Raw genomic sequence first — 9410 nt, 5'->3', positions numbered from 1 at the left:
ATCGAAGTCATTTCAAACACATAAGGCCTAAATTCCCTTTTCCAAGTAGAGCCTGTATTCTTTGCCCCATTATTGAGAAGGAAAGTTGAATTCACTGGAAAGGCCAGGACTGGCAGGACAGAAGGCTTGTACCCACCTTCACAGTTTGTATTTCCAACCCATAGACACATGCCACCATTTGTAGCCCTTTTGTCCTTCCTGGGGGATGTTCATCCTGTTTTATAAATAAGGATTCCGAGGTTCTGAGTGGCTCAGATTGTTCAATGTCAGGAAACTGGTAACTGTCAGAGCTGGTTATAAATCCAGACTCTGCCCTTCCAGCCAAGCAACAGAAACTCCCACACCATAGCCCTGAGACAGCCACGCGCACCTCTTCAAGCTGCAGATGTGGAGGGATCCCGCCTGCCGGGCTTCTGGGGTCTGCGCTGTGGGGCCCACCCTGAGGTGGTGTTGGGTGAAGAGGAAAGGGTAGTCCAGGCTCTCCACGCCCTGCCCTGGAGCCCGGCCGGCAGTCCTGGGGCGAGAACCGTGGGGTTTTGAGTCTCAGCTGGAGCCCAGGCTGTGAAGATGGGGCAGAAATGCACTCAGCTTCTCTGGGTGAGGAGGCTCACTCTTTTGAAGTTGAATTTAAAAAAGAGGGTCCTGGAATTTTCTTATAAAACAAACACATTCGTTCTACAGCGGGGTGCGGGAAACACACCTGCAGCTCGAGCTCCGGTGGTTACTGGTGCCACGGCTGACACTGGCTTCCAGAGATGTGAGCCGTATTTACTGCAGTCATGTGCAGAAGCTCCCGACAACTTGGAAAAATCCGCCAGGGCCGAGTCCAGCTTCACCGAGTCAGCAGTGACTCTGGCTTGGGTGGACCTGACCTATGCACCCCGCTGTTGTTCCTAAAGCAATGGCCTTGTTAGGAAGGATTACAGCGGCATTTGGGGCAGGACCTAATTATGATTTTCACCCGCCTTAGCCAGACGCATGCTGAGCAGCAGATCACGTGCTTTCGGCTGAAGAGGGAGTACCCTGGCCCGTGTGGAGGGAGGGCGCCGCGTTCACTGCTCAAGTTCCTTCTACCCGGAGCCCTGTGTGGAGGACACGCCATCGTCTATGCTGTTCCATGACTGCTCCCCAATGTGGGTTTTATTTTATTATTTTTTTTTTTTGAGAAAGACAATCTCGGCTCACTGCAAACTCCGCCTCCCCGGTTCAAGGGATTCTCTTGCCTCAGCCTCTGGAGTAGCTGGGATTACGAGCATGTGCCACCATGCCCAGCTGATTTTGTATTTTTAGTAGAGACTGGGTTTCACCATGTTGGCCGGGATGGTCTTGAACTCCTAACTTCAGGTGATCCACCCGCCTCAGCCTCTCAAAGTGCTGGGATTACAGGGATGAGCCACTATGCTTGGCCAGAGTTTGTGTTTTATAAAAATAATTCATTATTGAGACTATGGGGGCTTTTGCATGTTTTTTTTTCTTTTATTTTTTGAGATGGAGTCTTGATCTATTGCCCAGCCTGGAGTGGGGTATTGCAATCTCAGCTCACTGCAACCTCCACCTCCCAGGTTCAAGCGATTCTCCTGCCTCAGCCTCTCCAGTAGCTGGGATTACAGGTGTCCACCACTATCCCCAGCTTATTTTTATTTTTTTAATAGACATGGGGTTTCACCATGTTGGCCACGCTGGTCTTGAACTCCTGACCTCAGGTGATCCGCCCGCTTAAGCCTCCCAAAGTGCTGGGATTACAGGCGTGAGCCACCACTCCTGGTCTACATTCTTAATAAACCTGCTTTCACTCACTCCGTCTGCTCGCTCTTGAATTCTTCGTCCTCCAACCGGAGAACCCACAAGGCTTCCCAGGCTGAACCCCAATTCTGGGGTCCTGTGACGTTGGGACTAGACACACCCATGGTGCCTGGCACCCGCCAGCCATGCACATCCTCGCTGAATCAGACGTGGACGGTGGAGCCTCGTCCAGGACGTCAGAGGCCCTCAGCTGGCTCCAATGCATCCCAAGCCCAGGCTGGCAACCTTCTGCTCACCGGTCCCTGCTCCTGACCAGAAGCTACATTTCGTCTCCACGGCCAGCCCCTGCTGAGCACAGTGAGAGGCTCCCGTGGCCACTCAGTGGATCTAAGACCACGTGGAATTGTATGCAGAAAACCAACTAGGCTCTGAGGGGCCAGTATTATATATCGTGAATGGAGTTTGAATAAGTACTAATTAAATCCACAAAAAACAAAATTAATGAGAATGAAAATATCTGCTCCAAGCATCCAAAGCCTTAGTTCTTCTCTCTGTGTGAAAGCTCCATTGTCATCCACTCACTCCACAGATACCCCCCAGGGCATCCAGGGCCAGCGCTGCTCTCCTGCCTCCCTGCAACTTTCCTGCCCATCTACGGAGTCGATCCTCATTTATCCAGCAGCCTGCCGTCACTCCCTGCTCTCTCTTCCAGCTGGAATTTCTCAGGAAGTTTCTTTCAGCTGAGCGGTCTATGAAGTCACTCCTCATTTATCCAGCAGGCTTCGATCACTCCTGATTTTCCCAGCTGGGATTTCTCAGGAAGTTTCTTTCAGTTGAGCCGTCTATGAAGTCTATCTTCATTTATCCAGCGGGCTGCGGTCACTCCTGATTTTTCCATCTGGAATTTCTCAGGAAGTTTCTTTTCGCTGAGACGTGTTCTGCTTTGTACTCTGCAGAGCACACACACAGCCAGGCATGGCGGAATTCTCCTCCGGCACCCAGAGAGCGGGGGTGCACTGATCTCCCATCAGCATTGCGCTCTAGTGGTCTGAGGTCCTTTCTATTGGAAAAGGAAGGAGAAAGAGGCGGGGAGGAGACTCAGAGCACGAGGACCTCCCCAGGGAGACCCCTGCCCAGCGAGGCGCCCACCCAGCGTGTCAGCGAAAGGCTGCCGCGCCTCTACCGCCTGTGGAGAGATGAGAGCCGGTGGGACTCCATTCGGAAAACACACTTGCTTACCCATCTATGCAAAGGAGGCGGCCTTCTTCTGGAAGGGGAGGCAAGGAGGAGGGGGAGGTGTGGCGGGGAGGAGGGAAGGAGAGGAATCCAGCAGCTCTGCCAGATCAGCTTGCATTTCCTGGTTTTGCCTGGAGGGCTGGGGAGAAAAGAGCATTAGGTGCCCAGGGCACAGGATGGAGGGAGGCACTGGAGGACCCCAGCGAGGACAGTCTATGTGTCAGGATGGGTGGAAGACTTAGGGTATTTACAAAGAGAGAAAATTTCCTGTGACGTTGACATTGGCAGCTCCATGCTAACTGGTCCCCATCACCCTCATACCCTCTGGAAAGACAGGACCCCTTGTTAAGTGGGGGGGGCGGTGTGTGAGCCCTGTGCTGACAGGAGACAAGGACCCGGAAAAAACCAGTGCCAGGGATGCCTTCCTACTGCCTGGGTCCTGCCACTTCCAGGAAATGTCTGGTGGCGGGGAGTGCTGAAGAGGTGGAGCCTTTCATGCTGACAGGATAAGGAGGGTGACCTGGAGGCTGGGACCCAGGAATGTGGGGGTGCACAAGAAAAAATGAAAGAAACGCTAGTGCAAAGGAATGTGGCACATGGGCAGCGTGGGCTTTGTGGGAAGGCAGTCGTGAGAGCAGGCAGGCCCCGTGTGCCTGCACCTACATGAGGTCCTCTCTCTAGGTGGCTCTTGATGCCCGCAGGACCTGCGGTGGACTCCACTGAACAGACAGACAAGACACAAAGAGCAAAAGCACCGCCACATGCCAGAGCTGGCCCAGGGCCTCTCTCAGCCCTGCCTGCCTCTGCCCCAGGGCAGCAAACCCCTCGAGTCCTCCTGGCCACGGGCCCGTGAATCCACATGCTGCACACCTCAGAGCCTGTGTTCCCGGGAACGCACTGGGTGGGGGTCAGGGGGTGCATCAGGCGCCTGCTCCGGCAGGGCCCACAGTCCAGGGAGGGTGCCTCCATCAGCCAGGATGGCGGGAGCCTGTCTAGCCACGCACTTACCCGTCGGTTCCCGTTAGCACTTTATTTTGTGGTTACCAGCACCTACACTGATAAAATAACCAGATGGCACACTTTGGGTGGAAAGACGACCCTGTGGGTGAGCAGGTAAGGTGCTCAGTGCCGTGATGGAGGTGCAGGGAGAAGACGTGGTGACGGGCAAGGAGGAGGACCAGCTCTTCCCGCAGGTGTGCCAGCATGTGGGAGTGCTCAGAGGAGCTGAGGCTGGAGCTCCGTCTTGCTTGGGGAGGGCCTAAGTCCTGGGCATTTGGGGTGACAGTGAGTCCTGGGCCCCGGTGGGCATGTCTGCAGGAGTGGGGAGGCTGGTGGGGGAGGTGGGAGTTGGGGAGGTCCAGAGGACAGGCGATGAACCCGGCAGAGAGAACCTGGGATGCCCCGTCCTCAGCTGCCCTAACACAGCCGACCCCACTTTACAGATGGGACCTCGGGCAAGCCGGCGTCTTGGGGGAGGGGGCGTGGCCTGGGCTGGCAACCCTGGCTCCATCTCACTCCCCTGATGCCATTTCGGGAGGTTCCTCGGCCCATCTGTGTCTCAAGTACCTCCTCTGCAAAAATAATTCATTTTCAAGGTTCACAATTGTGAAGCTTGGGACAATGATTTTTATTAATTTTATAATTTTTAAGGTTGTAACAAACTTTTAATTTTGAAGTAATTACACACTCATGGAAAGCTGCAGACAGTGCGCTCCCTGTGCTGTTCATGGCTTACTTCATCACAGGTGAACCCCCAAATCGGGGCTCAGCCCGGAGGTCACACGGGTTCTTAGCAGCGTTGTGCAGGAAGGAATTCAAGAGCAAGAGGGCAGGCTGAGTGTGGTGGCTCACGCCTGTAATCCCAGCACGGCACTTTGGGAGGCCAAGGCAGGTGGGTAGCTTGAGGTCCGGAGTTCCAGGCCGGCCTGGCCAACGTGGTGAAACCCCGTCTCTACTAAAAATACAAAAATTAGCTGGGCATGGTGTTGGGCACCTATAATCCCAGCTACTCCAGAGGCTGAGGCAGGAGAATTGTTTGAACGCAGGAGGTGGAGGTTGCAGTGAGCTGAGTTTGTGCCGCTGCACTCCAGACTGGGCGGCAGAGTGAGATCCCGTCTCAAACCAAACCAAAACAAAAGAAGACAGAGTGAAGTGAAACCAGATTAAGAAAGCAAAGGAATAAAAGGGTGGCTGTTTTCATGGTTATTTCTTGATTATATTCATGAATTCTGGGAAACAAGCAGGGAATTCCCCTAGAACTGAGGGTTCCTCCCCACTTGAGACCCTGTAGGGGAACTTCCAGATGACGTGGCTGAGGCGTTGGTAGCTGTCTCGGGCGTCTCCGTGCGGCATGGGAATCATCACAATGAGTGTGTCATGAACAGACGTTTCTTTTGCCACCATCTTGGTTCTGGCTGGCTTCTCTCCCAGATCCTGTATTATCAGCAGGGTCTTTGTGACCTACCGGCCCTGAGACCATCTAGCTTACCTTCAGTGAGGACATTTCACTCAGCCTGCAGGGCACGCGCACGGAGGATGCACCACAGCTGGAAGCCGGGGCTGGACACGCGTGAGCTCTGGGGATGCCCTCCCTGCTGTGCCCCGTGTGGCGCCCAGGGCCACACAGCCCGTGCACAGATGCGGCCGTTCACTTAATGTGCTCATCCTAGCAGCTTGTATCCATGTGGCTTAAAAATGGTTTCTAATATATATACTTTTATTTTTGTAAAGACAAGGCCTCACTCTGTTGCCCAGGCTGGTCTCACATTCCAGGACTCAAGTGATCCTCCCACCTTGGCCTCCCCAGAATGCTGAGATTACAGGTGGAAGCCATCACACTTGGCCTGAGGGGCTTGCTTTGAAGGCTGTGTTTCCACCTGCCTGTGAGTTTCTTGGGGTCTCTGCCCTTGCGTGTCCGTGCCCGTCATCTGCTCACTCCCCTGGACGCTGGCTGGGTGTGGGGCTCACGCCGGGTCTTCCAGGTCCCATCTCAGCTCTTCCTTTCCTCACCCATTCTGGGAAACCGACCCCCAGTAGGGAATTGCCCAGGCCCCGTTCCCGCCTGACTTCCTCCTGGGTGACCAGGGGATGGCACCAGCCCCAGTGGCTCCACAAGCCCTCCCTGCTCTCCCAGCCATCCACCCACAGCCGTGCCGGCAGCCCCTCTGCAGTTAGAAATCTTGCCTTTACTGGCCTCGCGTGGCAGGGATGCTCGGTTGCTTCCCTAACTGCCTCACCACTCAGAGTCACCGATTAGACTCCCTCCACCATGACCCTCTCGGGGCTTCCCCGTCCTGCGGGGCCTTGGCCAGCCCCAGCGCGGCTCACGGGAGGCAGGAAACAGGCCATCTCCCGGAGGGAGGACAGAGAGCCACCTGCTTCCGCACGCAGCATACCATGGGCGGCGGCTGGGAGAACTCTGTCTACACCCAGGACCCCTGATGGGGAGGGGCTTATTAGCTGGGCCCCTCTCCCCGACACAAACCTCCGCCCTCTGACTTCATCACCTGGTTGTGCAGAAAGCCCTTGTTGGTGCCTAAGAAAAACGTGGAATCCAAGTGTGCAGCTTAATCTACATGAAGATATCACGGGCAGGAGCAGTGGAGACGTGACTCTCACAGGGTGAGGACCCTCAGGCCCCTTCTTCACTCCTGGCCACGTCCTGGGGGCCTGACCCACTGCTCTGGCAGATGAAGGGGCCTTTGGCAGAGATGTGTTGACTCTGCATGCTTAGTGTTTAAACTCTAGAATCTCACCTTTCTGTGGCTGAACCGCACACAGAAAACCGTGTTCTGGACCCGCAGCCTCCTCTCACGGCGGGTCTCCTGGGAGCCCAGGGCCCTGCCCGGCTGCCCTTTGCTGTGGTTGAGCTGACACTAACCAAGAACTCATCGGGAATAGGGCTCTGACCTGCTCACCTGAGCCTTGTGACATCCAGCGAAGGGAACAGGCCTTTTCCGTAAGACCTGGGCCCCAGCACGAGCACCTCGGAGAAGGTCTCAGTGTAGCTCCGGCATGAGCTGGTCTTTAGACAGCAGCGGCCGTGGTCTTCACGGGTCTGTGGTCGGGCAGCCTGCCTGGCATGCTGTGGCACCCAGGGCAGCGTGTGCAGAGAACGTGGCCTGGACCAAGCGAGTCTTCACATGCCGCATCCCAGGGCTGTTGTGACAATGAAACAGCATTCCCTGGCACAATGCGCACCTGGAAGGAGTGTTTGCTGGGGGACAAATCCCAAGATTGGGGGCGGATAACAGGACTGGAAAGTGGCCATGAGAGGGAGTGGGAGTTCCTGGGAACAGTGGGGTGAGGGGTCTCTCACCTGGGCCGGGGGAGCATGGCGGGTGGGAGTGTCTCACCTAGGTCCAGGGAGCGTGGGGAATGGGAGTCTCTCAGCTGGACCTAGGGAGCAGCAGGGGTGAGTGTCTCACCTTGGCCCAGGGAACTTTGGGGGTGGGAGTTTCTCACCTGGACCCGGGGAACATGGGGTGAGAGGTGTCTCACCTGGACCTGGGAGCATGTGGGGGAGTATCTCACCTGGATAGACCCCGGAAACACAGTTGGGGAGTGTCTCACCTGGACCTGGGAACATGGTGGGGCAGTGTCTCACCTGGACCCGGGGAGCATGGCGGGGCAGTGTCTCACCTGGGCTTGGAGAACACGGCGGGGGAGTGTCTCACCTGGGCTGGGAGAACACGGCGGGGCAGTGTCTCACCTGGGCTGGGAGAACACGGCGGGGCAGTGTCTCACCTGGGCTTGGAGAGCACGGCGGGGGAGTGTCTCACCTGGGCTTGGAGAGCACGGCGGGGGAGTGTCTCACCTGGGCTTGGAGAACATGGCGGGGCAGTGTCTCACCTGGGCTTGGAGAACATGGCGGGGCAGTGTCTCACCTGGGCTTGGAGAGCATGGCGGGGCAGTGTGTCACCTGGGCTCAGGGAACATGGACCTTAAGTGGCTGTCATGCTGCTCAGACAATTCACCTGCAGATGTTGGGGCCTGGAGGCGCTAGGCTTCTCTGGGCCTCTAGAGGGTGGGCGCAGGACCGTGAACAAAAGACAGTAACGCAGGTTCAGCACCACTGGGGAAGAGCTCAGGACCAAAACCTCGTTCTTTCAGGCCCAAATCATTGCACCGACCACCACTGCCCAGACTTCCTGCCAAAGCTACACAAAAGCAAACAAATGCTGTGCCACTCAGGGTCTTCAGGGATGCACAGGATGGGGTCCATAGGATGGATGCATGGATGGGGAGGAGGGAGGGAAGGAGGAAGGGATTGGTGGAGGAAGGAGGAAAAAAGGGAAGGGAGGGAGGGAGGGAGGTGGGGGACGGAAAGAATGGGGGGGGGCGAATGGATGAAAGGATGCCTACAGGTGTGAATAGGTGAGTTGGTGGGATGGATACGCTGATTGATTGATAGATTTTAAAAATCAGCTCAGGTGATTGTGGGCCCATCAGGTCTCACATCAGGAGCTGGCGCTGCAGCCTTGGGGCAGAATTTCTCCTTTTCTGGGAAACCTCAGGTTTTGCTCTCAATGCCTTCACCTGCTTAGGCAGGGCTCACCCATATCATCAAAGGTCACTTCCTTCCCTTGAGGCCCACGGATTATAGAGATTAACCACATCCGCAAAATACCTTCAGAGCAATTCTGGATTAGTGTGGTCACGTGGACACATAAAAGTAATCATCACAGGTGACTTGGGAGATGCTGTTGAACTGGAAGAAAAAGCCAGCAATTCATGATGCCTTGAAATGCCATGACTCCTAAGGGTGGCAGCACGTGGCGGTGTGGCAGCACGTGGCGGTGTGGCAGCACGTGGCGGTGTGGCAGCACGTGGCAGTGTGGGCCCCAGGTACAGGCTGCCGTGTCTGAGCAAGGGTGGACTACACACTGGGGAACCTCTGGGCCACTGGGTGACGCTCTGAGAAGTGGGGGTGGCCTGACTGAGGTCCATGCAGGTCCGTAGCTGCGGGTCTGCTCCAGGTACTTAGCAGCAGGACTGTCCTGAAGCCTGCCTAGGACTGTGCCTCGTCCTCTGCTTGACACAATGTTTGCAGCTCCCGCCTGGCATTCTGCCCTTATGGAAATCCAGAAGAAGTATTCACACAAGCACCCCTGTTCTACACACACTCAGGAGTGGTACATGGTAGGCAGCCTCTAGGAGGGTCCCAGAGGTTCTTTCTCATATTCCTACACTCTCAGGAAGTGCCCTGCTGTGGTGAGTGCGGCACGGAAGAGCATCTGTGGATGGAATCCAGCAGGAGAGATAACATCCACAGTGTGAGCTGTAACCACAGGAGGGTGTGGACCGGATCCAGGAGGAGTGATGGAGTCTGCACTGGACCCACTGGAGTGTGTAGACAGGATCCCGCAGGGTGATGCATCAGAGTCTGAACTGGACCCACTGGTGTGTGTAGACAGGATCCCGCAGGGTGA

This window comes from Cebus imitator, unplaced genomic scaffold (genome assembly GCF_001604975.1).
Source record: "Cebus imitator isolate Cc_AM_T3 unplaced genomic scaffold, Cebus_imitator-1.0 Scaffold512, whole genome shotgun sequence".
In the NCBI taxonomy this organism is placed as follows: domain Eukaryota; kingdom Metazoa; phylum Chordata; class Mammalia; order Primates; family Cebidae; genus Cebus; species Cebus imitator.
The sequence above is the reverse complement of the archived record's forward strand: the minus strand, read 5'-3'. Positions refer to the sequence as shown.